At 47.6% G+C, this 22,219-nt stretch overlaps 1 protein-coding gene across 4 annotated transcripts in view; it reads right to left on the bottom strand.

Annotated features, from left to right (window-relative positions):
- The window catches only part of LOC120939771 (ubiquitin carboxyl-terminal hydrolase CYLD-like), a 69,931-nt gene extending 52,887 nt beyond the window's left edge, over window positions 1-17,044 (bottom strand). For 3 of the 4 annotated variants that reach the window (XM_040352119.1, XM_040352122.1, XM_040352120.1), the window contains exons 1-2: window positions 16,944-17,044; window positions 1,327-1,437 (exon numbers count right to left, since the gene is read on the bottom strand). The gene's annotated coding sequence lies outside the window, so the exon portion shown is untranslated. Of the gene's footprint in view, window positions 1-1,326; window positions 1,438-7,952; window positions 8,212-16,943 lie in introns of those variants that run through there. The other variant, XM_040352121.1, reaches the window with a different exon arrangement.
- Window positions 17,045-22,219: the final 5,175 nt, after the last annotated feature.

The raw sequence follows: 22,219 nt of genomic DNA, 5'->3' as shown, positions 1-22,219 counted from the left end.
CGCTTCCGTTTGTATACGCGAGGAATATGCAAATGAGGAGTTACGCCGATACAGAAAGAAACGAGCACCCGGCGCTTTTTTTTACGTCGTTTGCGTTCGGCTTTTTCCGGCGTATAGTTACCCCTGGGTCTATGAGGCGCAGCCATTGTTAAGTATGGCCGTCGTTCCCGCGACGAAATTTGCATTTTTTACGTTGTTTGCGTAAGTCGTTCGCGAATACGGATGGACGTAATTTGCGTAAACGTCGAAAGCATGACGAGTTGCCGACGTCATTTGGAGCATGCGCACTGGGATTCATTCGCGGCCGGCGCATGCGCAGTTCGTTCGGCGCGGGGACGCGTATCATTTAAATGATACACGCCCCCTACCCGCCAAATTTGAATTCCGCCGGGTAGTTTACGCTACGCCGCCGCAACTTTACAGGCAAGTGCTTTGTGAATACAGCACTTGCCTGAAAAACTTGCGGCGGCGTAACGTTAATGAGTTACGTTACGCCAGCAGAAAGATCCGCTGATCTTTCTGAATCTGGGCCTCAATGTCCAAGTCCTATTTTTCCGTTCTGCACATATCTAGTGATTGATAAGCTCTGATTCTTTTTTTTCTTGTGAGTGCATTTTTATCATACAATAACTATAACCCCACTTTTGGGGGGACCGTCATTTAAATAGTGCCTGTATATCCCATTTTTTCTAGGGTATTGCCTCTTGTTTGTGGGTTACAGAGCCCTAGAGGCCCCTTGCTCCACCTATAACTAAAACCCCACTTTTGGGGGGAGTGTCATTTAAATAGGAACTGTATTTCCCATAATAGGACTTGGACATTTAATGTCCAAGTCCTATTTTTCCGTTCTGCACATATCTAGTGATTGATAATCTCCAATTAATTTTTTTTCTTGTGAGTGCATTTTTATCTAGTTTTTATCATATGCCAACGTTGCACCAGAGCCTGTGCGCTCTTCTCTCTTGCTTGTGGGTTTACAGAGCCCTAGAGGCCCTTGCTCTACTAAAACCCCACTTTTGGGGGGGACTGACGTTTAAATAGGGACTGCACCTTGGACATTCAACGTCCAAGTCCTATTTTTACGTTCTGCGCATATCTAGTGATTGATAAGCTTCAATTCATTTTTTTCTTGTGAGTGCATTTTTACCATAAAATAAATGGGCATTGCACCACCGCCTGTGCGCTCTTCTCTCTTGCTTGTGGGTTTACAGAGCCCTGAAGGCCCCTGCTCCACCTATAACTAAATCCCCACTTTTGGGGGGACTGGCATTTAAATAGGGACTGTATATCCCATAATAGGACTTGGACATTCAATGTGAGATTTACCTTGATTAATACTCTGACTGGTCGTAAAGTCTGTCAATCATCTGCCCTCGCCCGCATCTTCTCTTCCCAAGGTGGGTGTGGGTCAGCGGGCACCGTCCATGCCAGGGAGACCTGCGATAAGCACAGCAGAACGACGCTCAATTATAATTACAGGTGATACAAGTATAACTTCACAACAGGTTGGTTTTACAGTTTCTACAAAAAAACAACACTTTTTCTCAAATAGCCTCCAAGATTTGTACAACGCTACAGAATATGTCAGCGCCGCCGGATCATGCCACCTTTTTCTACTCCACCAAGCACCCATTCATAGTGTAGGAGGCAGTGGCAGGTGGTGCTCAATTTTTTTTGGGGGGGGGGGGGCGAACAAAAATAAAACATCAATTGCCGTCACTGTGCCCATCAAACGCAGCCACTGTGCCATAAAATTGTCGCCACTGTGCCATCAAACGCAGCCACTGTGCCCATCAATTGTCACCACTGTGCCCATCAATTGTCACCACTGTGCCCATCAATTGTCACAACTGTGCCACGCCATCATTTTGTCGCCACTATGCCCATCAATTGTCACCACTGTGCCATGCCAAACGCAGCCACTGTGCCCATCAATTGTCGCCACTGTGCCATGCCAAATGCAGCCACTGTGCCATGCCAAATGCAGCCACTGTGCCCATTAATTGTCACCACTGTGCCCATCAATTGTCACCACTGTGCCATGCCAAACGCAGCCACTGTGCCCATCAATTGTCACCACTGTGCCATGCCAAACGCAGCCACTGTGCCCATCAATTGCCACCAGTTTTCCCCTAAAATGCCGCCAGATTGCCCCCCGCCTGGCACTTCCCTTTCTCGGTCAGCCATCCTCGGATCTTCCTCCACGTCCAAGATCCCTCGAAGTAGTCCCGCCCTTGATTTCGCTTCAGCCAATCAGGTTACCGGTAACCAGAACCGGTGAACCTGATTGGCTGAGACGCCTGTCAGTGTTAGCCAGGGAACGCACCTCCCGTGCTTCCCCTGGTTAACTATTTGGAAGCCGATTACAGCCCTCAGGCCGCTGGCTCTGACAGACACTTCCACAGCCAACCAGCTGCCGTTATTCAGATGGCCGGCGCTCACCAGGGGGGCGGCCATCTGAATAGTGGGTGGCAGTGGCGACAATACACAGAGATTCATACAATGCATGAATCTGTGTATTGTTTTTCAGTGGTGGTGCAGGAGAGAGGGGGCGGCGCTCCTGCGTCCTCTATGGACGCACTGCCACTGGTAGGAGGTATACGTTAGAGCAGTCTTTCTCAACTCCTGTCCTCAAGGCGCCCCCGCGGGTCATGTTTTCAGGATTTCCCTCAGATGAAAAACGGCTGTGATGATTACTAGAAACCGACCGAATCACGTGTGCAAAATAATGGGAAGCCTGAAAACATGACCTGTTGGGGCGCCTTAACCACTTCCGGACCGCCGCATGTACATATACGTCGGCAGAATGGCACGGACAGGCACATTGGCGTACCTGTACTTCCCTGCCTAGACGTGGGTCCGATCGGGACACCCCCCCCCCCCCGGTACATGCGGCGGTTCCCGTGGCTTCAGGAGCGATCTGGGACGACGGCGCGGCTATTCATTTCTAGCCGCCCCCTCGCGATCGCTCCCCGGAGCTGAAGAACGGGGAGAGTCGTATGTAAACACAGCTTCCCCGTGCTTCACTATGGCGGCGTATCGATCGAGTGATCCCTTTTATAGGGAGACTCGATCGATGACGTCAGACCTACAGCCACACCCCCCTACAGTTGTAAACACACACTAGGTGAACCCTAACTCCTACAGCGCCCCCTCTGGTTAACTCCCAAACTGCAACTGTCATTTTCACAATAAACAATGCAATTTAAATGCATTTTTTGCTGTGAAAATGACAATGGTCCCAAAAATGTGTCAAAATTGTCCGAAGTGTCCGCCATAATGTCGCAGTCACGGAAAAAAAATCGCTGATCTCCGCCATTAGTAGTAAAAAAAAAAAAAAATCATAAAAATGCAATAAAACTATCCCCTATTTTGTAAACGCTATAAATTTTGCGCAAACCAATCAATAAACGCTTATTGCGGTTTTTTTTACCAAAAATATGTAGAAGAATACGTATCGGCCTAAACTGAGGGAAAAAAATGTTATATATGTTTTTGGGGGATATTTATTATAGCAAAAAGTAAAAAAATATTGCATTTTTTTCAAAATTGTCGCTCTATTTTTGTTTATAGCGCAAAAATTCAAAACCGCAGAGGTGATCAAATACCACCAAAAGAAAGCTCTATTTGTGGGGGAAAAAAGGACGCCAATTTTGTTTGGGAGTCGCATCGCACAACCGCGCAATTGTCTGTTAAAGCGACGCAGTGCCGAATTGTAAAAACCCCTTGGGTCATTTAGCAGCATATCGGTCCGGTCCTTAAGTGGTTAAGGACTGGAATTGAGAAACACTGCTTAAGGGCAAAGGTGCCATTTGTATGGGGCGGTCAATGTGGTGACGCAGAGGGGTGACGGGGGTTGTACTTGCAGTGCCACCTGCTGGTGAAAACAGGATAATACACCAAACCGACCCAGGTGAGCCTAGGCTACACGTTGCTTTGAAGATGTGGTCCTCAGCGAGAGGAGGGGCCACATTTGCTCCTCCCTGAGGCCATGGAATTATTACAACGGTCAGTTTAGCAAAACGCTAACAATGTTAAATGGTATTAAGTTATCAAAATGAACCAGAAACGGTCTGAAATGAGCTTCCAGCATGCTATTGGCTGCTTCCCAGAGCCCTCGCTATTGGCTGACTAGGCAGGACTTTTATACCCGTTATATGTTTGTTATTATAGGTTACCAATTTCATTCCTGTACACCCCCCCCCTCCCCCATCCCCCCACAGCAATTGTTACATCTCTGCCATTATCCTGTTCATGCAGAAATAAAGTTGTCATAGATAACAAACAGGGGTCTATATTATAAAATATTCGGCACACACATTTGGGCATTTTTTTTTATTTTGTGCCTTTTAATAAAAAAAATCAACAAAACAAAAATAAAAGTTAAAATATTAATTGTCTGGAAAAAAAAGGAGATACTTTCTCTAGGGAAGAAATGAAGATCTCTCCATCTTCTGTCTAATCAATCTTACTTTGTATCTCTCAGATTATCAGGGCAGCCTTATAAGTGCCCATCAGTGCAGCCTCATCAGCAACCATTAGTGCAGCCTCAATAGTGCCCAGCAGTACAGTCTCAACAGTGCCCACCAGTGCAGCCTCAACAGCCCCCACCAGTGCAGCCCATCAGTAACCATCAGTGTAGCCCCATCAGCGCCCACCAGTGCAGCCTCAACAGCCCCCACCAGTGCAGCCCATCAGTAACCATCAGTGTAGCCCCAGCAGTGCAGCCTCATCAGCGCCCAGCAGTGCAGCCTCATCAGCGCCCAGCAGTGCAGCCTCATCAGCGCCCAGCAGTGCAGCCTCATCAGCAACCATTAGTGCAGCCTCAATAGCGCCCAGCAGTGCAGTCTCAACAGCGCCCACCAGAGCACCCTCAACAGCCCCCACCAGTGCAGCCCATCAGTAACCAGCAGTGTAGCCCCATCAGCGCCCAGCAGTGCAGCCTCATCAGCGCCCAGCAGTGCAGCCTCATCAGCGCCCAGCAGTGCAGCCTCATCAGCGCCCAGCAGTGCAGCCTCATCAGCGCCCAGCAGTGCAGCCTCATCAGCGCCCAGCAGTGCAGCCTCATCAGCAACCATTAGTGCAGCCTCATCAGCAACCATTAGTGCAGCCTCAATAGCGCCCAGCAGTGCAGCCTCATCAGCAACCATTAGTGCAGCCTCATCAGCAACCATTAGTGCAGCCTCAATAGCGCCCAGCAGTGCAGCCTCATCAGCAACCATTAGTGCAGCCTCATCAGCAACCATTAGTGCAGCCTCATCAGCAACCATTAGTGCAGCCTCATCAGCAACCATTAGTGCAGCCTCATCAGCAACCATTAGTGCAGCCTCATCAGCGCCCAGCAGTGCAGCCTCATTAGCGCCCAGCAGTGCAGCCTCATCAGCGCCCAGCAGTGCAGCCTCATCAGCGCCCAGCAGTGCAGCCTCATTAGGGCACATCAGTGAAGAAGGAAAAATGACTTATGCCCCGTACACACCATCACTTTATGTGATGAAAAAAAACGACATTTTCTGTGAAGTAAAAAACGACGTTTTTGAAACTTCAATTTTCAAAGACGAAGTTGCCTACACACCATCATTTTCTCACAATGTTCTAGCAAAGCGAGGTTACGTTCACCACGTTTTTCCATTGAAGCTCGCTTCATAAGTAGCTTCTGGGCATGCGCGGGTGAAAAAAACGTCGTTTTAAACGACGTTTTTTGCTACACACGGTCAATTTCTGTGAAGTAATGCCCCGTACACACCATCACTTTATGTGATGAAAAAAAACGACGTTTTTAAAAACGTCACTTTAATTGACCGTGTGTGGGGGAAAACGTCGTTTTATGTCCTCTGAAAAACGACCAAAAAAAATTGAAGCATGCTTCAATTTTATGTGTCGTTTTTCAAAACGTCATTTTTTACTTCACAGAAATTGACCGTGTGTAGCAAAAAACGTCGTTTAAAACAACGTTTTTTCATCCGCGCATGCCCAGAATCTACTTATGAAGCGAGCTTCAATGGAAAAACGTGGTGAACGTAACCGCGCTTTGCTAGAACATTGTGAGAAAAACGATGGTGTGTAGGCAACTTCGTCTTTGAAAATTGAAGTTTCAAAAACGTCATTTTTTACTTTACAGAAAATGTCGTTTTTTTTTCATCACATAAAGTGATGGTGTGTACGCGGCATAAAAGTTGACGTTTTGAAAAACGACACATAAAATTGAAGCATGCTTCAATTTTTTTTGGTCGTTTTTTACAAGACATAAAACAACGTTTTCCCCCACACACGGTCAATTAAAGTGACGTTTTTAAAAACTTCATCTTTTTTCATCACATAAAGTGATGGTGTGTACGGAGCATTATTTGTAAAAAAATAAAAAAATCTTAGTTTTAAAAAAAAATGTGGTCTTAATATGTTTAGCAAAATATAAACCCCCGGGGCCAGATTCACGTAGGGAGCGCGTATTTGTGAGCGGGTGTAACGTATCCTATTTACGCTACGCCTCCACAACTTTCACAGGCAAGTGCAGTATTCTTAAAGCAAAGTTGCGGCGGCGTAGCGTAAATAGGCCGGTGTAAGCCCGCCTAATTCAAATATGGAACATGTGGAGCGTGTTTTATGTTAATTTATTGTGACCCCACGTAAATGACCCTTTTTACGAAGTGTGCATGCTCCAAATTAACCCGCAAAAAGCCAATGCTTTCGACGTGAACGTAAATGACGCACAGTGCTATTCGCGAACGACTTACGCAAACGATGTAATCGACGCTGTTCCGACGTCCATACCTAACATTGGTACGCCTCATAGAGCAGGGGTAACTTTACGCCGGAAAAAGCCTAACGTAAACGGCGTATCTGTACTGCGTCGGCCGGGCGTACGTTCGTGAATAGGCGGATTTACATATTCTAGGCGTAAATCAGCGTACACGCCCCTAGCGGTAGGGGTGCAACGGATCAAAAAACTCATGGTTCGGATCGTTCCTCGGATCAGGAGTCACGGATCGGATCATTTTTCGGATCGGCAAATAAAAAAATTCTCCCCCACTGTAATATACACATCTCCCCCCCCCCCCCCCACTGTTCACCTCCCCCCACCAACTATAGTACCCCCTCGGTGCAAACACCCCCCCTCCTCTCAGTACAAGAGACCCCCCCCTCCTCTCGGGGCAAGAGACCCCGTCCTCCTCTAGGGGCAAGAGACCCCGTCCTCCTCTAGGGGCAAGAGACCCCCCCCTCCTCTTGGGGCAAGAGACCCCCCTCTTCTAGGGGCAAGAGACCCCCCCTCCTCTAGGGGCAAGAGACCCCTCCCCCTCCTCTAGGGGCAAGAGACCCCCCTCCTCTCGGGGCAAGAGACCCCCCCTCCTCTCGGGGCAAGAGTCCCCCCTCGGGCAGTACAGATACTCCCAGCGTGTGCTTCTTCCCCACGAGTGCGGGCTCCTCCTCTGTGGGTGTAAACAGAGGAGGGCCGCCGCCGGGTGTACCAAGATGGCCGCGGCTCCGGAACTAGGCCAAAGCTGCGGCCTTTCCTAGCGTTATGGCCGCGGCTCCGGAGGTAGGCCGAAGCCACGGCCATAGCGTTAGGAAAGGCCGCGGCTTCGGCCTAGCTCCGGAGCCGCGGCAATCCGCGGATCACAGTGTGTTCCGATCCGAAGGGGGTGACTCGTTCGGATCACGGATCAACTGTGATCCGTTGCACCCCTACCTAGCGGCCAGCGTAACTATGCAGTTAAGATACAACGGCGTAGGAGACTTACGCTGGTCGTATCTTAGAGAAATTCTTTGAATCAGGCGCCGAGATACGACGCCTCACTCTCAGAGATACGCCGTCGTATCTCCTACGTGAATCTGGGCCCCAGTGTATTATTTTTTTTTTTTTTAATCATTGATTTTTATCCACCCTGCAACACAGTAAACACGGCACATTATATATAGTGTGAATGAGCCCCCATATATTAGGGATTGGCGTCTACCTTCCCGATCAGATCCTCTGTTTTCCCGTCTCGTATGGCGTTCTCCTCACCGGTCTGCAGTAGATCTGTTATCCCCGGAGAGATAGAGAGGTGAGATCACTGCCCCTGGGAAATTCCCGCAGGATAATTATAGTGACAAATGTTACATCACAGGAGGAAGTCACAAAGATCATCCACATAAAAGTCACATACAAATGGTGTGTTCATAAAAAGAGAACTAAAAACCCTGCCTGCAGAATAACTGGACCACGTATACAGCTCCGGAAATGAAGCAGAACTGTACTGGAGGGACATACAGAACTTTTCAGCAATCGACTTTTTTTTCTCCCTTTTTGGCATTTAGTAAAGATTGGGCTAGATTCAGAAAGAATTTACGCCGGCGTATCTATTGATACGCCGCGTAAATTCAAAAGCTGCGCCGGCGTATCTTCTTTCTGTATTCAGAAAGCAAGATATGCCGAAATTAGGCTAAGATCCGACTGGCGTAAGTCTCTTACACCGTCGTATCTTTGGGTGCATATTTACGCTGGCCGCTAGGTGGCGCTTCCGTCGATTTCAGCATAGAATATGCAAATGAGCAGAAACGTACGTGCGCCCGGTGTTTTTTTTTACGTCGTTTGCGCAAGGCTTTTTCCGGCGTAACGTTACTCCTGCTATATGAGGCATAGCCAATGTTAAGTATGGACGTCGTTCCCGCGTCAAATTTTGAAAATTTGACGCCGTTTGCGTAAGTCGTTCGCGAATAGGGCTTTGCGTAAATTACGTTCACGTCGAAAGCATTGACTATTTGCGACGTGATTAGGAGCATGCGCACTGGGATACGATCACGGCCGGCGCTTGCGCCGTTCGTGAAAAAAGGCATTTACGTGGGGTCATGTTTTATTTGCATAAAACACGCCCACCTCTTGACAATTTGAATTCGGCGCGCTTACGCCGGCAGATGTACGCTATGCCGCTGTAACTTAGGGCGCAGGTTCTTTGTGAATCCAGCCCCAGCCTCACTAAGTTACGGCGGCGTAGCGTATCTGAGATACGCTACGCCCGCACAAACTTACGGCGGGCTTTCTGAATCTAGCCCAATGTTTTTTAGATTCTGCTCAAAAAATATATATATATATATATATATATATTTAAAGGAACACTTTTTAACCACTTGCCTACACTTCACCCCCCCCCCCCCCCCACCCCTTCCTGCCCAGGACATTTTTCATCTTTCAGCACTGTGGCACTTTGAATGACAATTACGCGGTCATGTTACACTGTACCCAAACTTATTTTGTATCATTTTCTTCACACAAATAGAGCTTTCTTTTAGTGGTATATAAACACTGCTGGGTTTTTTATTTTTTACAAAAATAAAATAAAAAATAAGACCAAAAAATTTGAAAAAAATATGTTTTTTACTTAGTTTCTGTCAGTGAATTTTGTAACTACCGTATTTATTGTGGTATTGCGCGCTCCGGCGTATAGCGCGCACCCCTAAAGTGGACCCGCATTCCTGTAAAAAAAACATTTTAGTACTTACAGTTTTGGTGTCTTGCGTGGCGTCCATCGGCGGCCTCGTCGGGTCCGGCGTGTGGCTTCGGTGGTGTCCTCCTCGTCGGGTCCGGCGTCCTTCTGCGGTGTCCTCCCCGCTCGATCCCCGCGCTGAGTTTGAACCACTGCGCCGGCATATACCGAGCGCAGTACATTCGGGTATAGTCGGGCAGGCTCGGCTCCTCTCGCGGTCACATCCTGTGCGTCCTGTACGTCCAGGACGTGACCGCGAGAGGAGCCGAGCCTGCCCGACTATACCCGAGTGTACTGCGCTCGGTATATGCCGGCGCAGTAGTTCAAACTCGGCGCGGGAAGCGGGTATCGGCGTATATCGCACACCCACGATTTTGCCCTGATATTCAGGGCAAAAAAATGCGCGGTATACGCCGATAAATACGGTAAGTAACTTTTCGCCTTCACTGATGTGTGCTGATGAGGTGGCACCGATAGGCTGAACTGGTGGCACTTATGGGCACTAATTAGGAGGCACTAATTTGCTGCACTTATGGGCACTGACAGGTGGCACCCATATGTGGCATTGATGAGCACTGATAGGCGGCACTGTTAGGTGGCACTAGTAATCGATATGAGGAAAGACGGGATGGACAGCCGCACTCCAAAAAAAAAAACATACAATTGATAAAAAATGCACTACAAAACAAGCAGAACACAGGGAAAACAGCCTACGCGTTTCACACTCCGATTAGTGCTTAGTCATGCCATGACTAAGCACTAATCGGAGTGTGAAACGCGGAGGCTGTTTTTCCTGTGTTCTGCTTGTTTTGTAGTGCATTTTTTATCAATTTTTTACAATAAAGACAACATTATGTTTTTTTTTGGAGTGCGGCTGTCCATCCCGTCTTTCCTCATATCAGTTGCTTCGTGCATTGCCAGCACCCTTGATTTCCTGAACCATTGCTGATCTTCTCAACATACCCATCTGGAGCGGTAACTTCCTTCCCTTGGTTGGCACTAGTAGGCGGCACGAATAGACGGTACTGATGGGCATTGATCGACAGCAGTAATGGGCATCACTGATAGGCCACACTCATAGCCAGCACTGACTGGCATTGCTAATGGGCACTGATTGGTGGCACTTGTGGGCACTGATTGCTGCCACTGGTGGGCACTGATTGGTGACACTAAATTGCTATGCTGTAATCAGGGCCCCCGATTACATTCCTAGATGTCCCCCTGCGTGGAGATGCCTCTGATCGGCTCTCCTTGCCACACACTCTGTCAGTGTGAGGCAAGGAGAGCCGATTCCCGGCATCTCCGTGTTTACATGTCACCGGTTGTGATTGGTTTAAAGAGCCGTGGACGCGATCGCTGCACTGTGCACCCCCCGTGGATGCGCGAGAGCTGCCGTTCTGGGATGCCGTCGTACGAGTCGTCCTGAAAGGGGCCAGGCACAAGGATAGGGAGGGCGGCGGCATGGATAGGAAGGCGACGGCATGGATAGAGAGGGCGGCTGCATGGATAGAGAGGGCGGCGGCATGGATAGAGAGGGCGGCGGCATGGATAGAGAGGGCGGCGGCATGGATAGAGAGGGCGGCGGCATGGATAGAGAGGGCGGCTGCATGGATAGAGAGGGCGGCGGCATGGATAGAGAGGGCGGCGGCATGAAGAGAGAGGGCGGCGGCATGGAGAGAGAGGGCGGTGCCAGTGAACCCACAATGGAAGAGCCGCCCCTGCTGGACCCTATAGAACTTGCACAGGTAGTCCAACTCCTCCAGGATGGTACATTAATGTCTGCCATTGCCAGAAGGTTTGCCGTGTCTTCCAGCACAGTCTGAGGAGCATGGAGGAGATTCCAGGAGAATTATTTTTTTTAACAAAAAGGCTAAAAGGTACCGCCCCCCCAACTATTCTTTACCCCATCATTCGCTAAGAATCCAACCCATTAGTTTAACACTGACCCACCACACTACTTCGGGGGGTCATTCCACACCCCCCCTAAAGAGAAGGCTTTCTACATAATGATTGGAGGGTTGGGAATTCACTATAATGATCAGCCAATCTCACGTTGGCGTGGGGGGGAGGGGCGGAGTAAGCGTAAACGTAAGCGTAAACTTACCCCTGCTATATGAGGGGTAAGTTTACGCAAGTCCCACGTAGGCCATGTTAAGTATGGCGTCGGGTCCGCGTCGTGTTTTTCCGTCGGCTACGTCGTTTCCCTAAGTCGTTCTTGAATACGACTTTACGTCAATGACGCACACGTCGGCGTCATTGACGTTTTACGCCGAGAACTGGAGCATGCGCACTGGGCTATTTTAAGCCCGGCGCATGCGCAGTTCGTTAGAATCGGGGGTGCGCTTAATTTAAATAGAAGCCGCCCCCTTGGAGATACGCGTGGCTACGCCGGGCCATTTACACTCCGCCGTCCCAACTTACGGAGCAAGTGTTTGGGGAATACAGCACTTGCTCCTGTAGGTTGGGGCGGCGGAGTGTAAATGGCTTACGCGCCGCCCGCGGGAAATCTAGGAGAATATGGCCCTCTGCCGCAAACCCCAAAACGGGGGCAGGTGTGAGCCGAACTTTTATTAATCCAACACTCACTTGTTCCATGGTCCAACCGATGGTCCAACCGAAGCTTTGCTTCTCTCACCCTCCTTTCCGTGGCACCGGCATTGTAACTGTAAGCTGCTCGGATGTGGCTTCACAGCCGGGGGTCACGCACTGCGCATGCGCGAGCCACACTGCGCGTTGTGAATGGCCAGAAAATTGGAATCTTCTGGGACCTGTGACGTGTCCCAACAAATGTGGCATGTCAGGGGGTCACCGGTACATTTTTGGGTGGAACTCCACTTTAACTTTTTTTTTTCTATTTCCCCGGTAAATAAGGGGTTAAACTAGATCTGGTGACGATCGATAAACACACATAGAAATATTTCCACAGAAATTCTGGGAATTGTAGTCTCCCATATTGGGGTTTTTCTATCGGCTCCGTCTTATCCCCGGCTTTGCTCGTCTTTCTATTATCAGGGATAATATTTGCTTGCTCCGTGTGATCTGCGATCAGAGGCGTTGTACGTCCCCGGCTGATGAGGAAGTGTGCGGCTTTATTGCGACAGTCAAAATGAAAGTGTGACGGGGGGGGGGGAGAACTTTGAGGGCCACTTTACACCACATGCAGGCCAGTGCATTATTGTTCTGCATCAAAAAACGCATGATTGGAAAAGTAAGTTATTTGTTTTTTACAATGTAGAACATGCTGCATTTTCCTGCACTGGACTGGACTGGAACGCAGTAAAACGCACTGATGGAGGCGGGGAGAGAATGCCTTCAATGAGCCTTCCCCCCCCACCTCCATCAATAAGCCTTCCCTCCCACCTCCATCCATGAGCCTTCCCTCCCCATCTCCATCCATGAGCCTTCCCTCCCCATCTCCACCAATGAGCCTTCCCTCCCCACCTCCATCAATGAGCCTTCCCTCCCCACCTCCATCAATGAGCCTTCCCTCCCCACCTCCATCAATGAGCCTTCCCTCCCCACCTCCATCAATGAGCCTTCCCTCCCCACCTCCATCAATGAGCCTTCCCTCCCCACCTCCATCAATGAGCCTTCCCTCCCCTCCTCCATCAATGAGCCTTCCCCTCCCCACCTCCATCAATGAGCCTTCCCTCCCCACCTCCATCAATTAACTTTCCCCTCCCACCTCCATCAATGAGCCATTCCTCCCCTCCCCACCTCCATCAATGAGCCTTCCCTCCCCTCCCCACCTCCATCAATGAGCCTTCCCTCCCCCACCTCCATCAATGAGCCTTCCCTCCCCACCTCCATCAATGAGCCTTCCCTCCCCACCTCCATCAATGAGCCTTCCTTCCCCACCTCCATCAATGAGCCTTCCCTCCCCTCCTCCATCAATGAGCCTTCCCTCCCCCCCTCCATCAATGAGCCTTCCCTCCCCACCTCCATCAATGAGCCTTCCTTCCCCACCTCCATCAATGAGCCTTCCCTCCCCTCCTCCATCAATGAGCCTTCCCTCCCCACCTCCATCAATGAGCCTTCCTTCCCCACCTCCATCAATGAGCCTGAACACATCTCTAGAGATAATGTTATTCACTTTACCGGTCAGTGGGATATAGAGATATATGTATGCAGTGCTCGGTGTAGTATATACATTGTATTCAGTACTCAGTGTAGTATATACATTGTACTCTCGGTGTAGTATATACATTGTACTCTCAGTGTAGTATATACATTGTACTCTCAGTGTAGTATATACATTGTACTCTCAGTGTAGTATATACATTGTACTCTCAGTGTAGTATATACATTGTACTCTCAGTGTAGTATATACATTGTACTCTCAGTGTAGTATATACATTGTACTCTCAGTGTAGTATATACATTGTACTCTCAGTGTAGTATATACATTGTACTCTCAGTGTAGTATATACATTGTACTCTCAGTGTAGTATATACATTGTACTCTCGGTGTAGTATATACATTGTACTCTCGGTGTAGTATATACATTGTACTCTCGGTGTAGTATATACATTGTACTCTCAGTGTAGTATATACATTGTACTCTCAGTGTAGTATATACATTGTACTCTCAGTGTAGTATATACATTGTACTCTCAGTGTAGTATATACATTGTACTCTCAGTGTAGTATATACATTGTATTCGGTGTAGTATATACATTGTACTCTCAGTGTAGTATATACATTGTACTCTCAGTGTAGTATATACATTGTACTCTCGGTGTAGTATATAATACATTGTACTCGGTGTAGTATATAATACATTGTACTCGGTGTAGTATATAATACATTGTACTCTCAGGGTAGTATATACATTGTACTCTCGGTGTAGTATATACATTGTACTCTCGGTGTAGTATATACATTGTACTCGGTGTAGTATATACATTGTACTCGGTGTAGTATATACATTGTACTCTCAGTGTAGTATATACATTGTACTCGGTGTAGTATATACATTGTACTCGGTGTAGTATATACATTGTACTCTCGGTGTAGTATATACATTGTACTCGGTGTAGTATATACATTGTATTCGGTGTAGTATATACATTGTACTCTCAGTGTAGTATATACATTGTACTCTCAGTGTAGTATATACATTGTACTCTCAGTGTAGTATATACATTGTACTCTCAGTGTAGTATATACATTGTACTCGGTGTAGTATATACATTGTACTCGGTGTAGTATATACATTGTACTCGGTGTAGTATATACATTGTACTCGGTGTAGTATATACATTGTACTCTCAGTGTAGTATATACATTGTACTCGGTGTAGTATATACATTGTACTCTCAGTGTAGTATATACATTGTACTCTCAGTATAGTATATACATTGTACTCGATGTAGTATATACATTGTACTCTCAGTGTAGTATATACATTGTACTCTCAGTGTAGTATATACATTGTACTCTCAGTGTAGTATATACATTGTACTCTGTGTAGTATATACATTGTACTCTGTGTAGTATATACATTGTACTCAGTGCTCGGTGTAGTATATACATTGTACTCAGTGCTCGGTGTAGTATATACATTGTACTCGGTGTAGTATATACATTGTACTCTCAGTGTAGTATATACATTGTACTCTCGGTGTAGTATATACATTGTACTCTCGGTGTAGTATATACATTGTACTCGGTGTAGTATATACATTGTACTCTCAGTGTAGTATATACATTGTACTCTCAGTGTAGTATATACATTGTACTCTCGGTGTAGTATATACATTGTACTCGGTGTAGTATATACATTGTACTCGGTGTAGTATATACATTGTACTCGGTGTAGTATATACATTGTACTCGGTGTAGTATATACATTGTACTCGGTGTAGTATATACATTGTACTCTCAGTGTAGTATATACATTGTACTCGGTGTAGTATATACATTGTACTCTCAGTGTAGTATATACATTGTACTCTCAGTATAGTATATACATTGTACTCGATGTAGTATATACATTGTACTCTCAGTGTAGTATATACATTGTACTCTCAGTGTAGTATATACATTGTACTCTCAGTGTAGTATATACATTGTACTCTCAGTGTAGTATATACATTGTACTCGGTGTAGTATATACATTGTACTCAGTGTAGTATATACATTGTACTCTCAGTGTAGTATATACATTGTACTCTCAGTGTAGTATATACATTGTACTCTCGGTGTAGTATATACATTGTACTCTCAGTGTAGTATATACATTGTACTCAGTGTAGTATATACATTGTACTCTCAGTGTAGTATATACATTGTACTCTCGGTGTAGTATATACATTGTACTCTCAGTGTAGTATATACATTGTACTCTCGGTGTAGTATATACATTGTACTCTCGGTGTAGTATATACATTGTACTCTCGGTGTAGTATATACATTGTACTCTCGGTGTAGTATATACATTGTACTCTGTGTAGTATATACATTGTACTCTCAGTGTAGTATATACATTGTACTCGGTGTAGTATATACATTGTACTCTCGGTGTAGTATATACATTGTACTCTCGGTGTAGTATATACATTGTACTCGGTGTAGTATATACATTGTACTCTCAGTGTAGTATATACATTGTACTCTCAGTCTAGTATATACATTGTACTCTCAGTGTAGTATATACATTGTACTCTCAGTGTAGTATATACATTGTACTCTCGGTGTAGTATATACATTGTACTCTCGGTGTAGTATATACATTGTACTCTCGGTGTAGTATATACATTGTACTCGGTGTAGTATATACATTGTACTCTCAGTGTAGTATATACATTGTACTCGGTGTAGTATATACATTGTACTCGGTGTAGTATATACATTGTACTCTCAGTGTAGTATATACATTGTACTCTCAGTGTAGTATATACATTGTACTCTCGGTGTAGTATATACATTGTACTCTCGGTGTAGTATATACATTGTACTCTCGGTGTAGTATATACATTGTACTCTCAGTGTAGTATATACATTGTACTCTCAGTGTAGTATATACATTGTACTCTCGGTGTAGTATATACATTGTACTCTCGGTGTAGTATATACATTGTACTCTCGGTGTAGTATATACATTGTACTCTCAGTGTAGTATATACATTGTACTCTCGGTGTAGTATATACATTGTACTCTCGGTGTAGTATATACATTGTACTCTCAGTGTAGTATATACATTGTACTCTCGGTGTAGTATATACATTGTACTCTCAGTGTAGTATATACATTGTACTCGGTGTAGTATATACATTGTACTCTCAGTGTAGTATATACATTGTACTCTCGGTGTAGTATATACATTGTACTCGGTGTAGTATATACATTGTACTCTCAGTGTAGTATATACATTGTACTCGGTGTAGTATATACATTGTACTCTCGGTGTAGTATATACATTGTACTCTCGGTGTAGTATATACATTGTACTCAGTGTAGTATATACATTGTACTCACATTCAGTCGCTGGGTCCTGTATACTCTGATCTGAGCTCATGTCGGGGGAGGAGGAGGAAGTGGAATTGTCCAATCAGCTGTCTCCACCCTGTTTGGAGGCGTGACTGTTCCGATTACAGATCAGCTGACTGGATGACAGTGACAGTTCTGGGACATTGAAGGCTCAGCCCCGCCCCTATCAGTGACACTCCCAGACGTCTCCTCCCCCCCAGACAGTGATGAGATCTCTATTTGTGTTATGGTGCGGCTCTGGATTGGCTGATGATCTTCTATATTATTCTACAGAACAATCACGTGTCCTGTATTTGTTGTTCTGCAGCTTGTATTTCGTTTTGTTGCTATGGGTGGATGGGTAAGTAGATGGATGGATGAGTGGATGGATGGGTGAGTGGGTGAGTGGATGGATAGATGGGTGAGTGAGTGGATGGATGAGTGGATGGATGGGTGAGTGGGTGAGTGGATGGATGGATGGGTGAGTGGATGGATGGATGGGTGGGTGAGTGGATGGATGGGTGAGTGAGTGGGTGGGTGAGTGGATGGATGGGTGAGTGAGTGAGTGGGTGAGTGGGTGGGTGAGTGAGTGAGTGAGTGGATGGGTGGGTGGATGGGTGAGTGAGTGGATGGATGGATGGATGGGTGAGTGAGTGAGTGAGTGAGTGAGTGGATGGGTGGATGGATGGGTGAGTGAGTGAGTGAGTGAGTGGATGGGTGGATGGATGGGTGAGTGAGTGAGTGAGTGAGTGAGTGAGTGAGTGAGTGAGTGAGTGGATGGGTGGATGGATGGGTGGGTGAGTGAGTGGATGGATGGGTGAGTGAGTGAGTGAGTGGATGGGTGGGTGGATGGATAGGTGAGTGAGTGGATGGATGGATGGATGGGTGAGTGAGTGAGTGAGTGAGTGAGTGGATGGATGGGTGGATGGATGGGTGAGTGAGTGAGTGGATGGATGGGTGGATGGATGGGTGAGTGAGTGGATGGATGGGTGAGTGAGTGAGTGAGTGGATGGGTGGATGGATGGGTGGATGGATGGGTGAGTGAGTGAGTGAGTGAGTGAGTGGATGGATGGGTGGATGGGTGAGTGAGTGAGTGAGTGAGTGAGTGAGTGAGTGGATGGATGGGTGAGTGAGTGAGTGAGTGAGTGAGTGAGTGAGTGAGTGGATGGATGGGTGAGTGAGTGGATGGATGGATGGATGGATGGGTGAGTGAGTGGATGGATGGATGGGTGAGTGAGTGAGTGGGTGGGTGGATGGATGGGTGAGTGGGTGGGTGTGTGGATGGATGGATGGATGGGTGAGTGAGTGAGTGGATGGGTGAGTGAGTGGGTGAGTGGATGGGTGGGTGAGTGGGTGGGTGTGTGGATGGATGGATGGGTGAGTGAGTGAGTGGATGGATGGGTGAGTGAGTGAGTGAGTGGATGGATGGATGGGTAAGTGAGTGGATGGATGGGTGAGTGAGTGGGTGGGTGTGTGGATGGATGGGTGAGTGGATGGATGGGTGAGTGGGTGGGTGTGTGGATGGATGGGTGAGTGAGTGGATGGATGGGTGAGTGGATGGGTGAGTGAGTGAGTGAGTGAGTGGATGGATGAGTGAGTGGATGGATGGGTGAGTGGGTGGGTGTGTGGATGGATGAGTGAGTGGGTGGGTGTGTGGATGGATGGGTGAGTGGATGGATGGGTGAGTGGATGGATGGGTGAGTGGGTGGGTGTGTGGATGGATGGGTGAGTGGATGGATGGGTGAGTGGGTGGGTGTGTGGATGGATGGGTGAGTGAGTGGATGGATGGGTGAGTGGATGGGTGAGTGAGTGAGTGGATGGATGGATGGGTAAGTGAGTGGATGGATGGGTGAGTGAGTGGGTGGGTGGGTGTGTGGATGGATGGGTGAGTGGATGGATGGGTGAGTGGGTGGGTGTGTGGATGGATGGGTGAGTGGATGGGTGAGTGAGTGAGTGAGTGAGTGGATGGATGGGTGAGTGAGTGAGTGGATGGATGAGTGAGTGGATGGATGGGTGAGTGGGTGGGTGTGTGGATGGATGAGTGAGTGGGTGGGTGTGTGGATGGATGGGTGAGTGGATGGATGGGTGAGTGGGTGGGTGTGTGGATGGATGGGTGAGTGAGTGGATGGATGGGTGAGTGGATGGGTGAGTGAGTGAGTGGATGGATGGGTGAGTGAGTGAGTGGATGGATGAGTGAGTGGATGGATGGGTGAGTGAGTGGATGGATGGGTGAGTGGATGGGTGAGTGAGTGAGTGGATGGATGGGTGAGTGAGTGAGTGGATGGATGGGTGAGTGGATGGGTGAGTGAGTGAGTGGATGGATGGGTGAGTGAGTGAGTGGATGGATGAGTGAGTGGATGGATGGGTGAGTGGGTGGGTGTGTGGATGGATGGGTGAGTGAGTGAGTGGATGGATGGGTGGGTGAGTGGATGAATGGGTGGGTGGGTGAGTGAGTGAGTGGATAGATGGATGGATGGATGGGTGAGTGAGTGGATGGATGGATGGGTGGGTGAGTGAGTGAGTGAGTGAGTGAGTGAGTGAGTGGATGGATGGGTGGGTGGGTGGATGGGTCAGTGGATGGATGGATGGATGGGTCAGTGGATGGGTGGGTGGATGGATGGATGGGTGGGTGGGTGGGTGGATGAGTGGATGGATGGGTCCCAGTATCAAGATAGCGACATGCCAAAAATATGGAACCACAAGCCAGTTTCAGTGCCCACATAGAAGCAGACAGACAATGTGGAACTACAAGTCCCAGCAGTTTCAGAGTTTAGATAGCAGATCGCAGCCAATATGGAACCACGAGTAGTAATATCCAGATACCAACACACAGTCAAAGTGGAACTACAAGTCCCAGCCGTCCCAGTGTTCAGATAGCAGTACACAAACAATGTGGAACTACATCTCCCAGCGGTCCCAGTGTCCAGACAGCAGAACGCAGCCCATGAGGAACCACAACTCCCAGCAGTCCCAGCCCCCAGATAGCAGCATGCCGCCATATAAACACTACACGTCCCAGCGTCCACACAGAAGCATGCAGCCAATACACATAGGGGGGAGTAATATCCCTGCGCCTCCACTAGATGTCACCCTCACAGAGGTCATGACCTGGGCACTGGTAGGGTAGGGGGCCCTTTGGTTGCCATCCATCCTGGGAATGGGATCATGTCTGTACAATGTCATGGAGCTACAAGTCCCAGCAATCCCAGTGTCCAGATAGCAGCCAATCCTTGTAGAGGAGTGCAGGATGGATTAGTAATCTCTGTGGCAATACCCTTAGGCCCTCACTAGAGGTCACCCTGAAGGAGGTCCTGTCCTGGGCATGGGTAGGGTAGGGAGGCCTTTAGGTGGCAGCCACCCCTGGGTACTTGGGAACGGGATGACGTCTGTGCGATGTCAGTGTGCAGCCAATAAGTGTGGGGAAGTGCAGGATAGACTAGTAAGCAGTTCCCATAGTAATACACCTTGGCCTCTCCCGGATGGAATCCTCAAGAAGATAAAGTTCTGGGCACTGGTAGGGTAGGAAACCCTTTAGTTGCCAACTACCCCCCATGCAGAGGCGGCTCTAGGCTTCGTGAGGCCTTTAACCACTTAAGCCCCGGACCAATATGCTGCCTAAAGACCCAAGGTGTTTTTACAGTTTGGGACTGCGTCGCTTTAACAGACAATTGCGCGGTCGTGCGACGTGGCTCCCAAACAAAATTTGGCGTCCTTTTTTCCCCCACAAATAGAGCTTTCTTTTGGTGGTATTTGATCACATCTGCGGTTTTTAGTTTTTGCGCTATAAACAACAAAACTAGAGCGACAATTTTGAAAAAAATGCAATATTTTTTACTTTTTGCTATAATAAATATCCCCCAAAAACATATATAATTATTTTTTTTTCCCTCAGTTTAGGCCGATACGTATTCTTCTACATATTTTTGGTAAAAAAAATCGCAATAATCGTTTATCGGTTGGTTTGCGCAAAATGTATAGCGTTTACAAAATAGGGGATAGTTTTATTGCATTTTTATTTTTTTACTACTAATAACGGCGATCAGCGATTTTTTTCGTGACTGCGACATTATGGCGGACACTTCGGACAATTTTGACACATTTTTGGGACCATTGTCATTTTCACAGCAAAAAATGCATTTAAATTGCATTGTTTATTGTGAAAATGACAGTTGCAGTTTGGGAGTTAACCACAGGGGGCGCTGTAGGAGTTAGGGTTCACCTAGTGTGTGTTTACAACTGTAGGGGGGTGTGGCTGTAGGTCTGACGTCATCGATCGTGTCTCCCTATAAAAGGGATCACTCGATCAATGCGCCACCACAGTGAAGCACGGGGAAGCCGTGTTTACATACGACTCTCCCCGTTCTTCAGCTCCGGGGAGCGATCGCGACGGGGCGGCTATAAACGAATAGCCGCGCCATCGTCCCGGATCTCTCCCCGAGGCTTACCGACCGCCGCATGTACTGGGGGGGTCCCGATCGGACCCCCGACCCGCGTCAAGCAGAGCACGTACAGGTACGCCAATGTGCCTGTCCGTGCCATTCTGCTGACGTATATGTACATGAGGAGGTCGGGAAGTGGTTAAGCAAAACTTAGACACGGGGCCCCCGCTCATGCCCACAATGGGTAAAAAAAATGAAAGCTAATAAAAATGGCTGCAGAAAGATGCACGGATCTAGCACACGGTGATTGAGCAGAGGCAAACTAGGCGGCCGCGAGGCCCCATGTGAGTGCGAGGCCTTAGGCGACCGTCCTAATTTGCCTAATTAAAGAAGCCGCCTCTGCCCCCCGTGTATTTGGGATTGGGATCATGTCTGTGTGTAGTGCCCAGCAGGGTTCAGGCATAAAAACTTGGGTTGGATATTGTGTGTGTCGGGATTGGCTGTTGGGTCGGTAGATGGTCCCTTGGGATGGGACACTATTCTGAGGGTCAAGAACTCTGCTTTAGAAGGATGTAGTCAGTGGGACATCGCATGTGGACGTTCCTCCTAGTCAGGGGCGTAGGTACAGGGGTCACCAATGCGACCTAACCCCATGCTCCAAGGGGCCCGTTTGTTTGTTTTTATTAAAGGACCCAGAGGTCCCCAGGGGCCCGGATGGCAACCCCCTCCCCCCCCCTTTTTTTTATAATTTTTTTTAATATATATATATATATAATTGTTTTTCTTTTAATTAAAGGACCCAGGGGCCCAGAGGTCCCCAGGGGCCCAGATGGCAACCCCCCCTTTTTTTTATAATTTTTTTTAAATATATATTTATATATATATATATTTTTTTTCTTTTAATTA

This window comes from Rana temporaria, chromosome 5, assembly GCF_905171775.1.
Source record: "Rana temporaria chromosome 5, aRanTem1.1, whole genome shotgun sequence".
In the NCBI taxonomy this organism is placed as follows: domain Eukaryota; kingdom Metazoa; phylum Chordata; class Amphibia; order Anura; family Ranidae; genus Rana; species Rana temporaria.
Note: the sequence above shows the minus strand (reverse complement) of the source record. Positions and strands in the feature narration are given on the sequence as shown.